This window comes from Eschrichtius robustus, chromosome 12 (assembly GCF_028021215.1).
Source record: "Eschrichtius robustus isolate mEscRob2 chromosome 12, mEscRob2.pri, whole genome shotgun sequence".
Taxonomy (NCBI): Eukaryota; Metazoa; Chordata; class Mammalia; order Artiodactyla; family Eschrichtiidae; genus Eschrichtius; species Eschrichtius robustus.
This window is the reverse complement of record NC_090835.1, coordinates 78928774-78951705: the sequence shown is the minus strand read 5'-3', so window position 1 is coordinate 78951705 and position 22932 is coordinate 78928774. Positions and strand designations below refer to the sequence as shown.

Below are 22932 nucleotides of genomic sequence, written 5' to 3'. Positions count from 1 at the left end.
GGGCACTTGACTCTTGCCTGAAATTCAGCCCCATCCTGGTCTCTAGAACTGATCAACACTTTAAGTGAGAAGGATGTTGCAAGGAGCTTCAGCCTCGTTGATACAACCCACTGTCAAGCTGTCCTTACAGTCTCCCGAGCCTCTTGGTTTCCAAGAGCCAGTCCCCACCTTAGGATCCTGATGATGGGGTCTCTGTCTTGTCCTGGATTGCATTTCTTCAAGCTTTTTTTGGTTAAGATAAGCCAGGTTCTCTATGTGAGATTTCTTGATGACAACAATATGCTTGGACAGTTTTTTTTTGTCTGCTGTGGTGTTATTTTGAGACCACAAGGGCCTTTTGGACTGGACTTGCCCAGTGCTAGAGCCAATCTCTTTCCTCCTCTGCCCTCATTTATTCTCCCATCTCCATGCTTGGTCAACCTTTGCCCCTCTGTCTGCCTTGTGTTAACAGGGCCAAAGCTGACCTCTCCAGAGGTAGTGTGGTTCTCCCCACCTAAAAGGTCCACCACCTTCTTATTTTCCTCTCCAAATTCAATTCATTTTTGAAGCCCAGCCCAAGTCTCCCCATCTCTATATCTTCCCACACCACTCCAGTACTCATACAAAGTTCCTTTCTTTCAATGCCCATTATCTAGCCCCATCTTCTGTTTTTCTCTAGTTGTCTTGGGAGCTTAACACTTATTTCATTTTTCTTTCAAAAGCCCTTTGAGAGAACTCATATTACTTTTGCTTATTTTCCACTTGTGGAAAATGTGGTAGACATTCTTAGGTACTGGGTATTATTGATTATTATTGGGGATTGTTGATGGGCTGGTTATTGTGTGAGGTTGCCAAGATGAGGGAGGAATCATCTATCACAGGTACCTTATCTCACTAGGGAGAAAGGAAGAAGCAGCCCTGACAGCTATGATCTGCCAGGTGTAATCAGTTTGGCCTTGATGTTCTCCTGTTGAATATACACAGTTTCACAAAATATCCTAGGACCACGAGGGATCAAGATAAAGGCAAGATCTTCTGCACTCACAGCTAAACAGAGACAAAAATGTGAACATTGTCCAAACTCCAAAAATGATCACGTTCCCCTAATCTGACTAATATGAGTGATGGCTGCTTCTTGACCAATGATACCAGTGATAGCCTTACTTCATTCTTCCCACCTTATAGATAAGATTTATTAATATACCCAAGGAAAACAGTACCCCTGCTTTTTAATAGCATCCAACCTAGAGCAAAGTACGGCTTCCTTAAACCCTCCCCCAGATCACTTAAGACAAGTCCAAACCCTGTAAGTCCTTCCTAATGTCTTACTGCCATGCCCCACCATCTCCATGGTGTGTGTCCTCCCTCATTGCAAAGAGCAATAAACCCGATTTGTTTAATTACAGGTGTGTTCTTAATGGTCTTTGGCTGGAGGACGCTGACACCAGAGATTCCTTGAGCTATAAGAAACACACTCAGTCATCTTGACTTTATTTTTTCCAGGGAGTGTGTGTGTTCTCCCCCACCCAAGAATATCTCTCAAGTCATTGAGAGCAACCAAATACTTTGCTACAGGATCACTTTCTCTGTTCCCTGCTTTGATGAGCCCTTTCCACCTCTCCACCCTACTCTAAAGGCTGCTGAGAAAAGAATAAAACAGATTAACTTAGAATGCTTGGAAAAGTGTTTCTTCCCTTCTTTCCACTTCCATTTCCATGACATGAGAAACTGTAAACCCAGAATGATATATAGGGTAGCCTCCACTTTCAGACCAGATCTGTCCTGCTCCAGTTTAATTTAAAATCCAGCCCATTTTTATTTTTGCTACTGTAAAGCATGGACTACTATATAAAGGAACATGCATCTTGCTTACATGGCATTACAGCTAATCTAAATCTATAAGGAATAGCCTGACACTGAGATGGGCTACAAAGTACTTTTCTAGTAATAAATGTGGCACCAGATGAGCGAGCTTGATGCAGGAGAAAGAACGGTTACTTGACTGAGACTGAGAAGACTGGAATTTTAGTTGGAGTGTTACACACACCATCACTTTGACCTCAGGAAAGCCATATTCTGTTGGCCTAAATTCCTTATCAACGGTTAAACATTTATTGAAAGCATACGCCATGCCAGGTAGTAGGATAAGTTGCTTGAGTTATCCATTAGGTCATTTGCAAACAATGTAACATGACAGGCATAATAAAGGGACATGTGAAAAAGAACTCCAGGAGCCCTGAGGAGGAAGACCTGACTCACCTTCCATAGTCACTGAAAGTGGCAGCATTTTCCTACACACAAAAGACCCCAAGGTCTTGAACCAGGCTACTTGGGTTGATTCACTCTAGCTCAACTTACCAGGGTTAGGCAATCTATCTGTGCTTTGGTTTCCTCACCTATAAAATGGAAATAATAGTTGTACTTATCTCATAGGGTATTATGAAGATTACATTAATGTATAAATACGAACTGCAGAGTGATTGGTACTCAGTAACCACTTAAAAACATTTAATGTTATTGTTTTTGTTATTAGTAGTGATATGTAATCTTCAAATTTCCTCATAAATCCAGACCCCTATAATCTCTCCTAGTGCAGAAGCAAAGAGTCTTAAGTCCTCTCTTTGAAAAAAATATAAGCATGTATCTTTGGAAAACATGAAATCCTTCCAGGGTCACAAGTGACAAAGAATAAGTTGAGTCTGGACTATCTTGTACCAGAGAGTAAGAAAACACTCAGTTATGGCGATGTGCCAATGGACACAGAAGTCAGCTTGAAGGGGCTCCCACTGGCCAAATCTGGGGGGATGGGCATCAAAATAAATAATGATAGTAACAGATTATGACCCATTAAATAAACTAGGAGTCTGTGAGTGCACATTTATATTACTAAATAGTTAAATGAGGAGAAGAAAAACTTTTCCTTGCAGTAGAATGCTAACGCAAAAGAAATGATAGAAGTAGAAAAACATGAATGTGACAAGTCAATATCACGTGCCATACATAGGCTGCAATAAGAACACAGCACCACTCTGGTGATGTTCTGGAGTACATCTTATAACCTCAGTGTAAGGAAACATCAAACCCAAATAGAGGTACATTCTATACAATTACTAGCAAATAAACTGAAAGCTGTCAAGATCATTGTTTCAGATTGAAGGAGATTAAAGAAACATGACAACTGGGTGAAAAGCAGTATCCTCTCCTGGATCCTTTTATAAAACGGGTCTGACAAAGGGTGTATAAGAGTTCTTTGTATTATCCTTGCAAATTTTCTGTAAGTTTGAAACTGTTTCAAAAAAAAAGAAAAAAAGTACAGCTATCAGGAATACTATGTAGGTATAAAAAATAATGTTGTTGACACTAAAAGCATAAGCAACAACCAGAACAAAAATAGATAAATTGGACTTCGTCAAAATTCAAAACTTTTATACGTCATAGTGAGGACACTATCAAGAAAAAGACAACTCACAGAATGGGAGAAGATATTCGCAAATCATGTATCTGACAACGGATTCATATCCAGAATATATGAAGGACTCTTACACTCCACACACACAGACACATACACACACACACACACACACACACACACACACACACAGAGAAAAACAACCCACTTAAAACATGGGCAAAGGTCAAAAAAAAAAGAGAAATTCTTTGACATAAAAATTTAATAAAATATGTACATAATCTATGTGAGGAAAACTATAAAGCTCTGGTGAAAGAAATCAGAAAAACTAGATAAATGGAGAGATATGCCATGTCTGTGGATAATAAGACTAAATATGGAAAGATGTCAGTTCTTCCCAACTTGATCTTTAGATTCAATGCAATCCCAATCAAAATCCCAGCAAGTTATTTTGTGTATATTGACAAACTGATTCTAAAGTTTATATGAAGCGGCAAAAAGACCAGAATAGCCAACACAATTTTAAAGGAGAAGAACAAAATCAGAGGACTGACTCTACCTGATTTCAAGACTTACTGTAAAGCTACAGTAATCAAGGCAGTGTGATATTGGTGAACGAATAGATAAATAGATCAATGGAATAGAATAGATAGTCCAGAAATAGACCCAGATAAATATGTATAGTCAACTGATCTTTGACAAAGGAGCAAAGGCAAAACAATGGAGAAAAGATTGTCTTTTCAATGAATGGTGCTGGAACAACTGGATATCCACATGCAAAAAATAAAAAATAAATAGAATAATCTAGATACTGAACTTATACACTTTATGAAAATTAACTCAAAATAGATCATAGACCTAAACATAAAATGCAAAACTATAAAATTCCTAGGGGATAATATAGAAGAAAACCTAGATGACTTTTGGTATGATGAAGGCTCTTTAGATAAAACACCAAAGGCACAATCCATGAAATAAATCCATAAGCTGGACTTCATTAAAATTAAAAACTTTTGCTGAGCAAAAGACACTGTCAAAGGGATGAGAGGGCAAGCCACAGAGTTGGAGAAATTATTTACAAAATACATATCTGATATAGGACTGTTGTTCAAAATATAAAAGAACTCTTAAAACAAAAAGGAACAATAAGAACAATAAGAAAACAAACAACCCAGTTAGGAAACGGGTGAAAAATCTGAACAGACACCTCACCAAAGAAGATCTATGGATGGCAAATAAGCATATGAAAAAATGTTCCACATCTTATGTCATTAGGAAACTGTAAATAAAAGCAATAATGAGATACCACCACATGCCTATTAGAATGGCAAAATTCCAAAATACTTACAATACCAAACGCTGGTGAGGATGTGGCGCAACAGGAAATCTCATTCATTGCTGGCAGGCAGGGATGCAAACTGGTATAGCCACTTTGGAAGACAGTATTTGGTGGTTTCTTACAAAACGTATTCTTATAATATGATCCAGCAATCACGCTCCTCAGTATTTACCCAAGTGAGTTGAAACTTATGTTCACACAGAACACATGGAGGAAACTTAGTTGCATATTGCTAAAGGAAAGAAGCCAATCTGAAAATTCTATACAGTACGCTGTATGATTCCTACTATATGACATTCTGAAAAAGGCAAAACTATGGAGAGGGTTAAAAATGTCAGCGGTTGCCAAGGGTTAGTGGGGAGGTAAGGATGAATAGGAGGAGCAGGGAGGATATTTAAGGCAGTGAAACTGTCATGTAAGAGACTATAATGGTGTCTATGTCATTATATATTTGTCAAAACTCAAAGAATGTACAACACCTAAAAGTGACCCCTAGTGTAAACTCTGGACTTTGGTTGATAATTATGTGTCAATGTCAGTTCATCTTTTGTAACAAATGCACCACTCTGGTGGGGGATGTTGATGATGGGGGAGGCTGTGCATGTGTGGGGCAGGGGGTATATGAGAAATCTCTGTACCTTCCACTCAATGTTGCTGTGAACCTTAAACTTAAAAAAAAAAAAAAAAAAAAAAGGCTATTAAGAAAATAAGAACACCTGTATCTGAGTGGTAAGAAAATGACCATGTTCATTTTTGTGACACCTAACATATATTGAGTGCTACTGTGTGCCAGGCATTGGGCTAAGTGCTTTACATGTATTACTTCATTGAATTCTCACGTTAAATCTTGTGTTTTTCCAACTTTGCAAAATTTCTACAATAAATATATTACTTCTCTACCCAGAAAATTTTATTTGTAAACATATATGTACATAATAGATCCTATTAAGGTGAAGGTCTTCAGGTTGGTGAAGATTCTAGGAACTACTTACTGTGAAATTTTGTTCAAAGGATTGAGGATACTTTACTTGGAAATGGGGGCTTAGAGTGAGTGATGATGGCTATCTTCACATATTTGAAAGACAGTCAGTTGGAAAAGGAATTGGACACTGTCTTCATCGCTTCAAAAAGTGAACTAGAGTGAAAATCCTAGGAAAGTAATTTTGGCCTTAACATACGGATGCTCTTCCAAACAATTCTATCCAAAAAAGTAATTCATCTAATCAGTGAATATATATGGATTTGTGCATCTAGAAGTTTGGAAGAGTAGGAGTCCGAGGTCATTTTCAACTCTGAAATTCTGTCTTTATTTATATTTAATGCAGATTAATCAGAGAGAAGAGCCAAGGTCTACCTTTTCTGTTTTGTTTTGTTTTTCAAAGAGGATGCAATTCTGTGTCAGCCTTGGAAAAAACAATGTGGTGTCTGGGTGAGCAAAGAATAATTGTGAAACTTACAAGTTGCTTCGATGCAATTTTAACATTGTTATCAGGAAACAAAAGGGCACAAAAAGCACAAGGAAAAAGGCCTATTTATGTAGCATTTAGAAAGATGACAGAACGCAAAACTGATTTATATCTTATTCATTCCCTCCCTCAGGTTGGTGCACACACCCCAGCCCCTCCCCCACCCTCACCCCGCCGCCCTTCTTCCTTCAGTTTTTCCCACTTCCCTTATTATAATTTTTTTTACATTATTGGCATTCTCTTGCCATGAGACTCAACTCTATCCGTACGGGTGGCACCCATAAGCCACGGCTCTGAACTGCTTTATTTTGTAAAGCAGAGACCTCTACCGGGGTTAAGTTTGTTGAGCAACAGATCTACCCAAGATTCTGTTTCACATTCAACCTTTCACTGTACGATACTGTAGGATGCCACCCACTCCTGTGTCACAGGCTCTCACACAATAGGAGACCTTGAAGCCCTCAGTCCCCAGGTCTGGTGGCTGGGAAACCTGGCAAAGCCACGGCCCGCTCAGGGCACTTTCCCCCGCGAGGGCGGGGCGGGGCCGGGGAGCCAGCCATCGGGTGCCTGCGCCCACCCGGCGCAGCGCCCCAGGACCCTCCCTCGAGGGGCTTCTCGACCTTTCCTCAGTTAGCCGGAGTAGGGGGGGCTCCATCAGCTCAGTATTCCCCACCCACAGTTTGCTTCTCTATCAGTTTCTTCCCGGCTGTCGCTGCCCAGCCACGCTTAGCTTCAGCATCAGCCCCCTGCCCACTCCGACCCCCAAGGAGGCCACCACCCCGGCCGTGACCCCGAGGAGCCCCTCCCCCCGGGACTCCTACGGACCGTCTCCTGCGCTCGGTCCCCAGAGGGTCTTCACTCCCTCCTGGGCACCGGGGCGGAGGGCAGGGGGAGTGCCCGGGAAGGGGAGTGCGTGGGGGACGGGGAAGGGCGCGGGGTCAGGCGGGAGGGGAGGAGAGGAGGCCAGACACGGGCTCTCGGTTTCCCGGGGTCTGATTGGAGGTTGGCGCGATGAGTCGGAGCTGGGGGCGCGCCCATCTCCGCTGGCTCCTGCCAGAGCCGCCGGCTCGGCCCCTCCCCGGAGCCGCTTTGTCCCGGGTGACGGCCGCTGAGGTTGCGGCGAGGAGCGGGCGGGAGGCAGAGACCCGCGGACCCACGGAGCCGGAGCCGGAGCCCGGGAGGCGGGGCGCGCCGCGCACGGCCCCACGCCCAGGCCCGCGGGCACCGCGCCCGTCCCCGCGCGCTCTCGGCCCGGCCGCCAGGTGAGCAGCCGCGCCACGCCAGCAGTCGCCGGCTCCGCCGACCGGCCGACCGCCCAGCCGTCGCCTCCGCCTCCACCGACGCATCGCGGACGACCAGCAGGTCGGTTATGTAACGGCGCCGGCCCGCTCGCCCCGGCACCCTGTCCTGTCCTGTCCTGTCCTGCCGGGGCTGCGCGCGGCGCCCGGGCCGGGTCGGGGGACCGCGGCGGGGGGCGGCCGAGAGCGGGCGGGGTAAGGGGCTGGGCCGGGGGCGGTGGCCGTGGCGGCGGGTGGTCTCCAGATCCAGTTCTCAGCTCCCGCGGCGGCCGTGGGGACCGAGGTCCCTTGACCCCCTCTAGAGGGCGCGGGTCTCAAGGAGCCCCTTCCCCACTCCTAGTGGCCCACCGGTTCGTCTTTCTAGTAGCAGCAGCAGCAGGTGCATAAGTGGAGGAGCGGGAATGACGCCTGTGGTCCCCGGGACTGAGATTTGGAGAGGGGATTAGGGGAGGTGGTCTGAACGCAGAGAGCAGACGGGAAATCGGAGCCTCTTTTCCCAGTGCTTTAAGGAAAGTGCTGGGGAGGGGAAGGTGCTTTGAGACGCAGCGGGCTGGGAATTGTCCTGCCTGGGATTAGCGGGCTTGGGTCATCTAAAAATAACTTCAAGTTTGAAAAGTGAAATAGAAGGAAGCGCAGTGTGCCGAGTTCCTCCTGCCTGTGGGATGCTTCTCTCTAGAAGTCACTAGAGGGAACAGGCAAATCCCAGCCGCCTGATCCCTGGGCTGCCTCCTGGTTTCACTGGTTTCCAGGGTGTCTCCGTTTGACTTTCAGTTAATGATTTATTCTCCAAGGCACTGCTGTCTTTCTCTTATCCCAAAATGAATTATAGCAGAGTGCATGCTTTGAATCTTTCCTATTTAGTACATTAAGATAGAAGTGTTCAGTGGACATCTAATGAGTCTGCTGCCTACGCTTTTTTTTTTTTTTTTTTTTGAAGTATCCTTTCAGTACAAACAAAAGTTTCTGAGCTCCCTTTAACCTGTGTCCCACAACTGGAGATGAAAGATGCTAGAGCATTCCAGTCCATCCTTCTCTCTTCCCTAAGCCAGAATCCCACTTGTCATACGGAGGGGAGGCTTTAGGAAAAGTAGGACATTTTAAATAACGCAGCTCAACTTTCACACATGTTACATCCACACAAAACACAGGGCAAGTGTATCACAGGCACAGGGCAACACTTGCTAACTGGCCCACTCCATTCCAGGAACACTATGAAGTAAGAAAAGCCTAGAAGCTAGAAAGGATCAAGAAGCAGATAAGCATCGACTGTGGAACAAGGCAGGGGCGTGAACATTTGGCTGCTTTTCAGTCTCCCATTGATTTTCTTTAGCCTTAGAGCTATTATCTTAAGTACAATCAGTCACTGCGTTGAGTTAGTCTAAAATGTGAGTCGCTCTTTGCTTTCAAATCCACTGCAAATCGAATCAGCGTTTACTGAGCACCTACTACTTGAGTCCAGTCCGTAGAATTTTATGAGGGAATGTGTCCTCAACTAAAGCTGCAGGATTCCAAGAGCTTTCCAAATGCCTTGTTTGCAGCTCCTGCAGAACCCAACGAAATTAGGGAGGATGTGGCTCTCTCTCTCCAGTGATGAACAGTTAACAGGCATAAGTGGGAACTTGAGAGCTTTGTCATTTGCAAGTACGCATCACACTCTTTTAAAAACTACTTGCATAATCGTTTGCAGTTAGTCATGTATGTTATAGAAATTAGCTTTATTGAGATCAACTTTGCTAGTCGCTGTGGTCTCATTTTCCCATTCCTTTTATTTTCTGTACCATCCACTCAGTTTACTCAGCAGTTAATTTAAGTACCTACTGTGTGCTATGTAGTCCCTGTGCCAGAGGCTACAAGAATGAGGCCCATGTTGTTCAGAAATCAATCTAGCAGAAAAGGATAAGAAAATTAAGTGGTAACGCTCAGCATGATGCGTGTTTAGTGGCGATAGGAACAAGCTCAGTGGGAGCCCAGGGAAGGAAGGGTGCAGGGAACCTGGAAGAGCTTGCAGAGAAGTTCATGTTCAGACTGGATCTCTATAGAGAAGCAGCTAGGTGTTCCACGTTGAAGGAAAGGTCACATTCAAAGAACTTGTAGGTGTTCTGCAGTGAGGAGGTGGCAGGAGAGTTTGGGAGGGGGGTGTTTCAGTGAGCCTGGGCTATGAATATACCTTGCAGAGGAGGAGAAGCCGTGCAGCCTGTATGGGAGAAATGATCTGATCTAATTCATCCTGCAAAAGTGACTTTGGGGGTGGTGAGTAGGTGGGGTTGCAAAGAAGAATGAGCTCAGATTTTAGACCACTAAGGCGGTCCAGACCAAAAAAAAATAAGTACAATTAATTGTGCCTGAACCAGGTAGAATGGGGAAAGAGAAGAGAGATCTACAGAAAACCATTTCAGAGGGAGAATCAGTGGCTCTAGGTCACGAAGTGGTTGGTAGTGTGGAAGGAGAAGCTTAAGATGTTTAGACGGATGGTCAGGCTTTGTACTGAGATAGGAAGGCAAGGAGAATGATTAGGTTTAAGAAGGATGGGGACTTTTAACTGAAACTTTTCCTCTAAGATCAGGAACAAGACAAGGATGCCCACTCTTGCCACTTTTCCTTAGTATAGTACTGGAAGTCCTAGCCAGAGCATTTAGGCAAGAAAAAAAAAGGCATTCAAATCAGAAAGGAAGAAGTAAAACTGTCTCTATTTGCTAATGGCATGGTATTATACATAGAAAATCCTAAAGACTCTACTAAATGACCATTAGGACCAATAAACAAATTCAGTAAAATTGCAGGATATAAAATCAATGCACAAACATCATTTACATTTCTATACACTAAAATAGCGAACTATCAGAAAGAGAAATTAAGAAAGCAATCCCATTTGTAACTGCATCCTAAAGAATAAAATACCTAAGAATAAATTTAATCAAGGGAGTGAAAGACTTGTTCCCTGAGAACTATGACAATAATGAAAGAAACTGAAGAAGACACAAATAAGTGTTGGTGAGGATGTGGAGAAAAGGGATCCCTCCTACACTGTTGGTGGGAATGTAAACTGGTGCAGCCACTATGGAAAACGGTATGGAGGGTCCTCAAAAAATTAAAAATAGAACTACCACATGATCCAGCAATCCCACTTTTGGGTATTCATCCAAAGAAAATGAAGATACTAACTTGAAAAGATATGTGCACCTCCATGTTCATTACAGCATTTTTTATACGAGCCACGTTATGGAAACAGCTTAAATGGCCATTGATGGATGAGTGGATAAGGAAAATCTGGTATATATGTATATACAATGGAATATTATTCAGCCATAAAAAGGAGACCCTGCCATTTGCAACAACATGGGTGGACCTTGATGGCATTGTGCTAAGTGAATAAGTCAGAGAAAGATAAGTACTGTGTGATCTCATTTATATGTAGAGTCTAAAAAAACCGAACTCATAAATACAGAGAATAGATTGTTGTTGCCAGAGGCGAGGGGCGGAGGATGGGCAAAATGGGTGAAGGTGGTCAAAAGGTACAAACTTCCAGTTATAAGATACATATGTTCTGGGGGTATAATGTACAGCATGGTGACTATAGTAACAATACTGTATTGTATATTTGAAAGTTGCTAAGAGAGTAGATCTTAAAAGTTCTCATTATAAGGAAAAAAATTTGTAACTATGTAAGATGGTAGATGTCAACTAAACTTATTATGATGATCATTTCACAATATATACATATACCAAATTGTTATATACCTAAAACTAATACAGTGTTTTATGTTAATTATATCTCAGTAAAACTGGGCAGGGGGTGGGGAGTGGAGAAAGGAAGTACGGTTGATGCTTGAACAACAGGGTTTGAACTGTGATTAGAGATCACAATGTATGGCATCAAAAGACCTGGGGTTTGAGTCCTGATTCTCTCCAAACTGTTTCAGCTTCCTGCCCTTGGGCGAGTCATTTACCAATTCTTTTGTTTTCGAGGCAGAGATAGCAAGACTCAGATTTTCCTCTTGGAAGGGGGTATGTGTAGCGCCCTTAACCCCCGAGTTGTACAAGGGTCAACTATAAAATGAGAAAGAGTTGTTTTGAGAAAGGTGGGGAATTTCGACTTTGAACATCCAAATAAAAATACTTTGTAGGCACTTTTATTTTCAAAGGTAATTTCTTCATTCCTGGTGCTAACTTCCATTCATCTGACTCACCTTCATTCCTGAGACTGTCTAGTGCTGCCTTTGGAGAAGAAGGAGATGATTTGATAGCAGGAAGTTGTTGCTGCCTTCTTCCCCCAGAGTGAAAGTATTAACTGTCAATTATCTGAACTAGTAGTAGTAATAATGGTAATAATTCAAACGATAACAACAATATGTAACATTTATTCAGTGCTTACTTTATGCCAAGCATAAAGAAGGTGGAGCTCTACACAGATTATCATGTTTGATCCTCATGATAACCTTATGAGGCGGACACTATTGTTATTCTCATATGATGGATAAGGAACCCAAGGCAAAGAGAGGGTACCTTATCTAGGTCACACAGTTAGTAAGAAGGGCACCCAGGGTTCAAGCTCAGGCAGTCTGGCCAGCACTCTGAATAGCCAGTGTGAATTAATAACCTTGAAATCATTCCTATTTAGCCTAGAATGTGTATTTTTACCCTGTGTTTGAATGTTTGTAGCCGATGCCATAAAAGAGAATGGGAGTGAGTGAGAAGTTCTGGCTCTCATCCGGGCCCTGCACTTGATTTGTTGGGTGACCTCTGCAAAGTCCCATCCCCTCTCAGGCTTTAGTTATTTTAAATCTGCATATTCATGGGGGAAGAGGTTGACTAGATGATCTCTAAAGAGTCTGGGCATTCTGAAGTCCTGCCATCCTGTCTCAAATTTTACTACTCGAGCCATAGATTTGGGTTAAAATCATGCCTGCCTGGTCCCTTTCAGAATAGGAATGGGGCCTGTTCCTATTCTAAGAGGATGAACTCAAGTGGTGGCCTGTCCTTAACAGCTTGATGGTAACTGGTCCATAGTGCCAGAGCTGATGGGGGTGCCTAAGGTTGGGGGAGCCCAGTTCAGGCAGGGGAAACCCAGACGGCACCGCAGTGGAGCAATCTCCGTAATCACTGTCTAGTATCTGTATTTTAGACGTGTCACTTAAATTCTATGAGACAGTTTCCTTATCTCTGGATAATGGGGGTGATGAATACATGTGTTGTAAGGTTGTTTGTTGTAAGGATCAAAACAGATTACATAGAGCAAGCACTGCACACGAGTCTGCCCCACTGAAGATGCTTAGTGAGCGTGGGGGGGTCCTCACCCCTTGCCACCCAGGATAACAGACATGCAGAAAAGGGAGGTAGAGTATTTCCAAAGATAAACCCCTCCTACTTCACAGTTATGCTAAGGACCACCCTTTAGTGATCATCATTTCTCTCTCTCTCTCTCTTAGAAAGTAGTATATATTGGGAATATGAAAACACACAGCCCATTAAATACCTTTCAAAACATGCATCTCAAGTATTCATTGATAAAGTACCCTCTTAGATATGAAAAAGTGTCAACATTCCACAACACAAAGTTTTACACTCTTCTTTTGTCAGATAAATAGGCCAAGATTGCTGTAAAGAAATAGTATTGCTTAGGGTTGGTGGTCCTGGATTCCCCGATTATGGCACCAAATGTAAAGGAGACCGAGTGACTTCCTGCTCTGCGTGTGCCTGCACATGCTGTGCTTCTAACTTGGAGAACTTTCTGCCTTTGCCTATAAAATGTTCACTGTCCTGTGTCTCTTCTTTTATATTGCCAACTGCCAGGTGTCATGTTGTAGGCAAAATTAATTAATCGAGTTGAGTTTTTCAAAAGGTGGAAGCAGACTTAAACTCAGTTGAAGCTGTTTTGAAGTCCCTTAAAACATATGTGTGATTGTGAATGGTACTTTCTAGAAGTTAAAGACAAATTTCCAAAAATAGCTCAAACTTCCTGCAGTTCAGAATGCCCACAGAAAATGTTTTCTGTAGTCAGGATGGGAAGGGACTTATTTCCATATCTGTTTTCCCCATATCCACTCACTTTGAAACAGGGATGAAACATGGGGTTCCTGAGCTTTGGAATGTACGCATAAGAAGATGCTGGCATGGTAGCTGTTGGACAAAAGAATTGTGTAGTTTGAGAGCTATATCCTAGTCTTTATTACCGTTGCCTTAGTTCTTTGTGGGAATCACTGCTTTATTGTCTCATGCGGTTGAGATACGCCTGCTACAAAGTATTATAAGTTCTGTAAGGGCTTGAGCCATGCCTTAATACTCCTCTTACAGTGTTGGGAATAAAGTATAAAAAGTGTGGACTTGGTGTGAAACAGCCTGGCTTCACAGCCTGGCTTCACAGCCTGGCTTCACAGCCTGGCGCTGTCACTTCCCAGCTATGTAACCTTGAGCTTCCCATTGACCTAACAGTCATAGGAGCTGGCATTTGTTGAATGCTGCCCCTGTTCCAAACACGATGCTGAGCAGACTGCATACGATATCTCATTTAATCCTTACAACAACTCCCCCCACATGGGTATTATCATCACTATTTACAGAGGAGCACGCCTCGAGGATGGGGGGTCTGAGCCACTCGGAGCCCAGACTCTTGAGTTGCAGTTTTCCTATCGGTACAATTAGGAAAATAAACCTTGATCTCCCCGCCTTACAGAGTCGTGAGGGTGAAATGCTATGGGTCTTTGAAGATGCACTGAAACACGGAATGTGTTAAGGATGATTGTCATAGTAGGGAGCTCCCAAGAGATCAGATACAGTTGGGTCTGGTATAGCACCAGGTCTGTGAAGGGAAGGAAGTCCGCAATATATAAAATGCTTTTATAGAATGCATTTTTTTCTTAGTTTTTAATTATATTTATTTCTGAATTGAAGTATAGTTGATTTACAATGTGGTGTTAGTTTCAGGTGTACTAAAGTGATTCAGTTATACATATATATGTGTCTATCCATATATATTCTTTATCAGATTATTTTCCCATATAGATTATTACAAAATATTGAGTATAGTTCCCTGTGCTATGCAGTAGGTCCTTCTTGTTTATCTATTTTATATATAGTAGTGTGTATATGTTACTCCCGAACTTCTTATTTATCCCTCAACCCTTTCCCCTTTGGAAACCGTAAGTTTGTTTTCTATGTCTGTAAGTCTATTTCTGTTTTGTACATAAGTTCATTTGTATCTTTTTTTTAGATTCCACATATAAGTGATATCATATGATATTTGTCTTAGAATGCATTAAGAAAACTGTATTCCCTTGCCCTGTTCTTTGGTAGTTTGTGTTATGATGCCTGCTTCTTTCAAGGGTAAGTTGCTTCTTCAGTGCCAAGACTCAACCAGGATGGGCCAGGAGGAAGCTGACCAGGCCGTGGAACTGGGTCCTGCTGGTGAATGGGGGTAGAGAGCATGGCTTACAGAGAAGAGGTAGCTGCCAGAGGGGTATTTCAGTATAAACAAGGAAGGCAGAAAGTCAAAGACAGGGTCAAGGGAGGCATAGGCATGATGTGGAGGGCAGGAAATCATCACCAGGTTTTACATAAAGTGTGAGTGACAGGTGGGAAATGGCATCTGCTCAAGAAGGCTAGAGGTATTTCCTAGTGTCCGCTGCGGTCTGTCCACTCAGCAGGAAAACCAGGGACCCTCTGCCCTGATCCTTAAAAATATTTTCTTTTTCTCAGACATATGTGCTTTCTGTAAAATTTTTGGAAGACATAGAATAGTATAACAAAAGAAAATTAAAATCACACATATTACCATGAACAAATGCTAATTACTACTCATATTTTGGTGTATTTCCTTTCAGTCTTTTTGATATGCATATTTTTGTGAAATCAGGATCATACCGAGTATAGAGTTTTGCATCCTGTGCATTTCATCAAACATTTTAAATAACTTTTCACGTCAACAGTCTTTATGAGCATTGTTTTCAGTAGCCACACAGAATTCCCATGGATGATATTGCCAAATTCATTTACCTTCTCCCCTGTAACACTTAGATGGTTACCAATTATCCAGAATATCAAAAATAATACTTTGATGAACATCTTTGATTGTCATTTTCTCTATATTTTGGATCGTTTGCTCAGGCTAGATGGTTAGAAGTGGAATTATTGGCTCAAATAGATGGACCTTCTTAAGGCTTTCTCTGTATTTTGACGTTGCTTTTAATTGTTTTTCCAGGAGGTTGTACTAATTAACGGTCCCACAGGCAATGCATGAGAATTTAGTTCTCACCTCTGCCCCGCTTGTAAGCACTCTTTATGTAAGGGGTGGCTGGTATTCACGCTTTTCAAAGATGACCCCGACTGCTTACCCAGCACTTCAAGGAAGCTGGGCTTTCTCTGTGGCAGTTGAGGATGGGTGGGTCAGCGTCTGGTAGATTTCACGTGCTTGAGTGTTTGCAGGAGAGTTGACTTGGGTGGATTAGCTTCTTTCCTGGTGGTTCTGTTATCAGAGACCTGGCATATGGATGTGTGTAACCCGAGCTAGTAAAGCTGACTTAAACTAAATAGAATGAAACAACCTCTGCTTAAGTGAGAAATAGTGCCGCCTGCCTTTCAAATCCTGAAAGATTAACAGCAAATATGCATGCTTATCTGCATTAGTTCTATTGTTGCTTTCCTTGGTTTTGACTGGTTCCCCTTCCACTGATGGCAGAGACTTTGGGGCAAGCTGCAGACAGGTATGTCTCTTTTTTCATCTTCCATGAAATGAGATACGACGCAGAGTAAATCATTTTGAAGAAATAACTAGAATAATCAATTGGAATCTTCTTAAAAGTCACTTAAATGGTCATTATTCTAGGATTTTAATTTAATGACTAATCAAATTCGTCTTTCCCCAGAAAGCCTCTGCATTCATTCTTAGGCTACCATCAACTATGTCGATTATATTGACCAATTTATTGAGGTAAACAGCCAATGTGAATTATTTTCCCCCATAAAATTATCTGAAATACAGGCTAAATTAATATAATTTATTTTTATTTTGACTTCTGTAGCTAATTAAAGATAAAAACCAAGTGATGGGGTCTGGCCAAGTGTTCTGTATAAACAAAGTACAATTTATACTTCTCTTTTGAGGTTTAATCCTTTGTACAGAAATAAATAATTTATTTGGTTACAGGTATCATCATATGAATTTTGAAATGGAGGACGGTAAATACAGATAAATTAATGGTAGTTCAAACAAAATTTTATTTGTCTAAAAGCAAAGTCTCAGCCTTGACAAGGCAAGTGAAAGCAAAGTACTAATTCATGAATATGTTAATTTTTTCCTGCTGTGGGCATTAATGATATTCATTTGATCTTTTCTGATGTACAAACAACCATTTATAAAAAGGTTAAATTTTGGTCAGGGAGGATATTCAGCAACTGACATATCATAAATGTGTTTAGTCGGTATCCTTTATTTTCTTATTTTTCTGTCTCTTGGTGATTTCTGTTCCACACACAGCTGTTGTTTAGTATTAAACTTCAGAATTTGACAAGGTGACATTTAGGTGAAGCTCTGAATTGAAATATTTGCTTGGTCAGATTTTCAAGGCATACCTTCTGACCTTGTGTCCAAGTGCCACAGCTCACGTGGGGATTTTTTTTTTTAATTGAAGTATAGTTGATTTACAATGCTGTGTTAGTTTCAGGTGTACAGCAAAGTGATTCAGTTATACGTACACATATATATGTATATGTTTTCTTTTTCAGATTCTTTTTCATTATAGGTTATTACAAGATATTGAATATAGTTCCCTGTGCTATGCAGTAGGTCCTTGTTGTTTATCTATTTTATCTATAATAGTGTGTATCCGTGGAGATTCTTGGCTTACAAGCTGGACCTTGGTTTGGTTCTGCCTCTTGAGATATCACGGATGGGGAGAGGGGATCTCCTTCTCGTTCTGGTTCACAATCACACTGAGAGGTCCGGTATCATTCTGCAAGGTCCAGAAGGTTTTTGCAACCCCCAAAGATGTGCAGACTGATTTGGAAAGGTTGTGCCGGGTGGAGGTGAGATAAATGTCAAACCCAAACAGCCCCTAGATCCAAATTACTTTGACTCCAGCCCACAACCACTTTTTGAGGCTTGCCATGAAGCTGGAAACTTAGGACATTAAGACATTTAGGATGGCTCTAGGTGGGCTCAGTTACGTGCTAGCAAAGTCATTAACAGCTTACATGGGGAACAGGCCACAGCGGCCCTGTGGGAGGACCCAGCTGCATGGTTTTGCCTGTGAGGCTCTGCTCCTTCAAGCTCATTTTTATTAACCTAAACAGTTCCCTGGAGGCCACAGGGACAAGCCCTGGAGGAGATGACCCTGTATTATTCATGACATGGCCTTCACGCTCTCCACCTGTGGGAATCTCCACGTGGAGTGGTTCCTCGTGAGTCTTCTAGTTTTATTCTTTAAAAATTCCTTTTAAAATCTCATATTTAACGATACTTATCACAAGGACTTTGTCTGGAGTGAGAAGGACCAAACATATACCATGTTTTCAGTACTTCTTCTCACCTTTAATTTAACCTCTTCCTCCCAGATCAACCATGACAAGGTCCTCACGACCATACCTGGCTATTGTCTTACAATTCAAGCCAACGTGTGATACTCTGTGAAGGTTATTTTATCTGAACGAAATCAGAAGTACCTTAGTGGATATCCAGTACTAGGGCTTTTTGTGGCGGTATACATTTCGAGGACATATCTTTACAGGAAGGAAAATCCAAGAATGACAAAGGTTAGAGATGTTTACCTAACTGGTGTTTGGGGCTGTTTTCAGTGTATCTGGAGGCCTGACGTGGTGGATTTCCCAAAAGATCATGACAGCAGCCTTCCTGCTTTGCCCCCCATCCACCAGGAGCTCTCTTTGAATTACTCCATTTCCAGAGGAGTGACTCCAGATCGTGGCGGAATCCTAGCTCTGACTCAGTTTGGGAACTTTCCCTTTAGAATCTGTCCCTAAATTCTTCTCAGACACCCTCATTTCATTGACCCGAAGGCTTTGAAAAACTAAAATAATACTTCTTCCTTCCAAAAGAATGGAAAAACAGACAAAGATAGAGATATTCTTCCTCCTGCAAAAAAAGAGGAGTGATGTTCAGACAGGAGAACATAAACACTTAGCTAAAGGATAATATTTTTAATATGAAAAAAAAAAGAACCTAGTAGTTATTTGAGGTCATCCAGATAGATGTAAGAACATCTAGTAGAAATGGTTCATTATCTGATTTGGTGAGAGATCATCTCTGAGATAATGGTTTTCTTTGCCAGATGACTTTTATTCAGTTTTAATTATTCCTTTTTTGATCAGGCCAGCCCTTTTAGTGATTTTCCAAACTATCAGTGAAATGATGTCTCTTGTTGCTTTTGGGCTTCTACTCTTGAGATATTTGTACGCAGCCTTTATGGTATCCTAGTCATTGCTGAAATAAACCATTCTCATACTCTTTTCTCATCCTAGGATTGACAATGGTTTATTTTTAAGACAATATGCTAATAGCATGAAGAATTTATTCTTCTTAGATTGTAGAGTTTCTGTCAGTCCTGTTGTCAATCATGTCAATGTAAAGGCTGCCAAATATACACATTTCTTTTCCTAATTGCAAATTGACTTTTTTATGGCTACTTATTAGAGAATCCCAGGAGACCAATAGTAATAATTAAGCCATGACTGCTAGACACCAGATATTATTTCTTCAGCTTCCTTTTCAAATGAATAATGAACCGTCAGGTTGTTTATAAATAAATCAAACGTCCCTGTTATAAATACCAAACTAAAAAGCAGTTGCATACAATTTACAGATATAGGGTGCTGTAGAAATTCTAGACATAATAATCATCAGAATGAGGACATTTTTACTAATGAGAACTAATTTACAGCACATGGCAACTGTATAAAATTATAATTGGACCATCTCCTATCTCTGCTTCTTGAAGTTCTAGTCTTTTTTCTGCCAGGGAGGAAGACATTTTCCTCTACCTTTCTAGTTTCTTCTGGCAGGTCTAAGAATTAGATGGACATGAGACAGACTAACAGGAGAAAATGAAACAAAAGTTTAATAACATGTGCACCTGTGAGAGACCCAGGAAAACTGAATAACTCGCCAAAATGGCCAAAACCCTCACCTTCAGCTAAAGACAAAAGAGGCTGTTGGGGGTGATGGTTTGGGACCTCAAAAGGGAGGATGGCAATTCACATGAAGATGGAAAAGCAAACGTTTGCTGGGTCACGCGGACTCACTGGGACACAGAATGGACTCTGAGCTTTAAGGGTTTCCGCCCCTACACTTAGCCCGTATTCTTTGCAGATATTTCTGGTGACAGTCTATTCCTGTAAGAGGCCCTCTATCTAAGTTCTTCAGGCAGTTAGGGAGAAGGTCAAAGTTTCTTCCTGAGTCTTTTGGGCCTTGATTGTTTCTAGCTGGAAATAATCTCCATGCCAAAGAGTCATGGAGTGGCAAGTTTTGTTGCCCTGCACTTCAGGTTCTATCTTTTCCAGGTTTCCTCAATCCCTGAACCCTCAGCAGAGCCATCAGTCTTTTTTTTTTTTTTTGTATCTGTATTTACGGCACATACATAGTCTAACCTGTATAGCTCATTCACTCATGTATTCATTCATTCATTCGTTCATTTGTTCACCCCTACTATGTACCTGGTGTGGTGCTAGCCTCTGGGGTATAGAAACCAGTAGAACATAGTCCCTGTCTTTAGTGAAGCTTAGAGTCTAAGCTTTCAGCTTTCCTCTTGTTTACCTACCTCTCCACTGCATGGTAAGTGCCCTGAGGGTGAAGACCATCTTGTGAGCCCCCTGTACTCATCACAAGGGCTTGCATATGGTGGGCACCTGGTCAGTGGTAAGATGAACTGATCACTGGATCCATTCTAAAGAATTCGGAAGCACAAGATTGACGGTTGAACACTTTCAAATGTTTTTAAAGCCTTTCTTCTCCTCCCCCAATTGTTTAACTGTAAAAATAAGTAATTCCACAAGAACCGGGATTGGCCAAAAAGTTTGTTCGGGTTTTTGGTAAGCTGTAAGAAACCCGAATGAACTTTTTGGCCAACCCAGTAAGTTTGATGCCTTTCACTTTGTCCAAGGGGCCCTTGTTCACAAGTGTGATTGGTAGCCTTGTCTGAACGGCCCCCCACCCCCACCCCCGGGCAGTCATAGGAAAGGCTTCCACCTCCGACTCAAATTCTTTTGAAATGCTTCTGTTTTGGTATGCTAGTGCATCCTTCCCTCTTTTTGTGGAACTTGGATGTCAAGTAACTGAGCAGGAATGACTGTGGCTGTTGATTGAGCACCTATGAAGCACCAGCCATTGGGCCAAGCACCTTCCACATGTTATCACACAGTCTTCTCAACATCCCAGTGAGGTAGGTTCCATTTTTATCCCGGTTTATCTAGGCAAGGAGACTGAGGCTCAGGGAAGTTGAGTAACTTGTCTAAGGTCCTACAGGCAAGAAGTGACGGAGCCAGGACTCACCAATGGTCTCTTTGCTTCTCTTGCCCACCACTGCTCGTCAGAGTGGGATTCGTAGGGGCATTCATGGGGGAGGGGCATACGACTTCTGAATGATAACATTTAAATTTTGTGGGATTTCTCCAGTGGTAATCTGAAATAATATTAGCACATTCTGGATCATCCAGATGACCAGCTTATAATGAATAATACTGCCATGTGATTTTGGTGCCTGAATTTGTGCTTTTTATTTACAATCCAGTTGGTGCCAATACTACTTCAGTTGCTGTGGGCTCATGGAAATGAACTGGTGGACTTACAATGTAACTTGCCTTCAGCGAAGGCCATGTGGTAGTCCAGTAATGTTTAATTTTGCTGTGAATGAAGAAATTGGGGAGGAGGGGCCTACTGCAAAGTGGGTGGTGGGAGCATTCTGAACTCTGAACACCTGCCTTGCAGTTTTTGATACCAGAATCATAATGAGGATGGAGGATTACTTTTAGCAAATCATCATCCTCTGAATAGTAAGTCAGTGTTGTTAGTTTGAATTGGATTGGTTTTAAAATTTCATTTGTATTTTGTTAGAGCATTTAGTTGCAGTTTGATGGTTTTAGGGGAGTTGAAACTGTAAGACTCAGCTTTATGTCTGTACATATTTAAGTATCATTATAGAGAAAACCATTTAAGTCAAAATTGGGAGGGAAGGCAGGGTGATTTTTTTTCCCTAAAAAAAGTGGTCGTACATTTTTCAAATCTGAGCAAACTAAATGCCTCTGCACTGCATGATGAAAACTTTCCCCACAAAAATATGCTCCTCCACTCACTGGGGGTCTAGCCTGCCCGAGTCTTTCTTTTGGGATAAGGCATTGACATTTCCATTCAACCTGAAAATAGCGTCTGGGAAGATTAAGGTCTGACCTTGGGAGAAACTCTCCATTGCTGTGGTTCTCCTGGGACTGGCCCTGTCAATCAAGGTGCCTTTGGACTCTTTGTCATTCTTGGTCCTGACTCTGATGACTGACAGTTGTGTATGCACATCACCCATGGTTTGTAAGCATTTTCTCATCACCACCATAAAGATTTGTGAACCGGGCTAGGGAGTGGTACCAGCCCCACATAGGTAGAGAAGATAATGACAATGTAATGGGATTTAAAAGGCTTCTGGTTTGAAAGATCTCTGAGTCTGTCCAAAATGACTACATCAGTTACTGTTTTGGGTGAAGAAAAGGAAAGCCCTGTTAAATGCAGACACTCAGAGAGAAGGTAATATATGACAGTATATTTATCCTTAGTGCGTTAGTATTGTTTCTGACGAATTCCTGGTAAGATTTTGGAGCACTGCAACAGAGGACAGTGAGTTTTGATGCAAAGAGAGGAGAGGATAATTTTATAGCATGTGGGCATGCAGTGCAGCTTGTGGACTAAGGTCTAGGAAGCCTGGAGATCAAGGCTGCATATGAGCAGTGCCAGCTTTGAGTAGCCTTGTGTAGCCTTTAAAAGAGGGAGTGTTTTTTCTGTGTACAAGTCACCATCCTCCTCTTATTTAAAATTTTAATAAATTTTAATAAAGTTTCCCTATTTTAATAAAATGTGTAGAAAAGTGTGTAACACATCAAAGTGCCCAATTAGTGTTTGTTATTTTTTTTGAATTTTATTTTATTTATTTTTTATACAGCAGGTTCTTATTAGTTATCTATTTTATACGTATTAGTGTATATATGTCAATCCCAATCTAACACTATCATTATTGGCGTTCTCTGACATCCCTAATGGTGCAGAGAGAACACTGCTGTGTGCAGATTGGAATCAGAGGAGCTGAGCTTGTGTCCTGGGTTGGCTGTCATTTCCCCATGAGAGACAAGACCTTCCCTGAGTCCCTTTGACCTCAGCGTCCTAGTTTAAATCATTAAGGGGTTGGACAGAATGGTCCCCAAGGTTCCTGCCAGCTCTTTCATCCTTTGTCTATTCTAGTC

At 41.9% G+C, this 22932-nt stretch overlaps 1 protein-coding gene across 1 annotated transcript in view; it reads left to right on the top strand.

The window, feature by feature from the left end:
• Positions 1–7265: 7265 nt before the first annotated feature.
• RCAN2 (regulator of calcineurin 2) overlaps positions 7266–22932 on the top strand; it is a 256980-nt gene continuing 241313 nt past the window's right edge. The window contains exon 1 of the mRNA XM_068558289.1: positions 7266–7555. The gene's annotated coding sequence lies outside the window, so the exon portion shown is untranslated. The remainder of the gene's footprint in view (positions 7556–22932) is intronic.